The sequence below is a fragment of the Galeopterus variegatus genome, unplaced genomic scaffold (genome assembly GCF_000696425.1).
Source record: "Galeopterus variegatus unplaced genomic scaffold, G_variegatus-3.0.2 Scaffold2704, whole genome shotgun sequence".
Classification (NCBI taxonomy): Eukaryota; Metazoa; Chordata; class Mammalia; order Dermoptera; family Cynocephalidae; genus Galeopterus; species Galeopterus variegatus.
Window position 1 is genome coordinate 15,166 of NW_007728815.1, and position 611 is coordinate 15,776.

The 611-nt window shown below is 48.8% G+C and overlaps 1 pseudogene; it reads right to left on the bottom strand.

Annotated features, from left to right (window-relative positions):
• The window catches only part of LOC103598660, a 4,800-nt pseudogene extending 4,439 nt beyond the window's left edge, over positions 1 to 361 (bottom strand).
• Between the last annotated feature and the right edge of the window lie 250 nt (positions 362 to 611).

The following is a 611-nucleotide window of genomic DNA, read 5'->3' on the forward strand; positions in this document are numbered from 1 at the left end:
GCTGACAACACCAAGTCAAGGGTTAAGATCCCCTTACCGGTCATCTTTAAAAAAAGAAAGAAAGAAATGTCTAAGACTTAATACATCCATAGCAAATGGGTCCAATTCCATGCCATGCCAACTCTCTAAATTACTCCAGCAGCTACTCCCAGTTTTCTCTTATACCTTCTGCCACCTCTCCCCAGAGACCAGGGCTTCACACTCTCACCTGCCCCCTTGACAGTTCGTCGATCCCTGGCAGACTCTGCAGCTCTTGACTGTCCTTCTGGCTTTTCTCTGGGTGTATCTTGCTCACAGAGGACTGGCTGTCGTTGGACAGGTCTCTCACATAATCCACGTCACTGGCCTTGTCTTCGGCCATCTGGACATCTGAATTTCGCACAAGAAATTCCTGTCCATGTAAGCTGACTATGGACTGGCCAGAATGTGGGGTGGGGGGGAAAAAAACACAGACTCTGTAAGAACTTGAATGTAACTCTCCTGCTCCCTGTGTGCATCCTACCACAACACTCAAACTTCACTATAATTACTTGTTTAAATTCTGTCTCCCATAGGGCCGGCCCTGTGGCTCACTCGGGAGAGTGTGGTGCTGATAACACCAAGGCCACGGG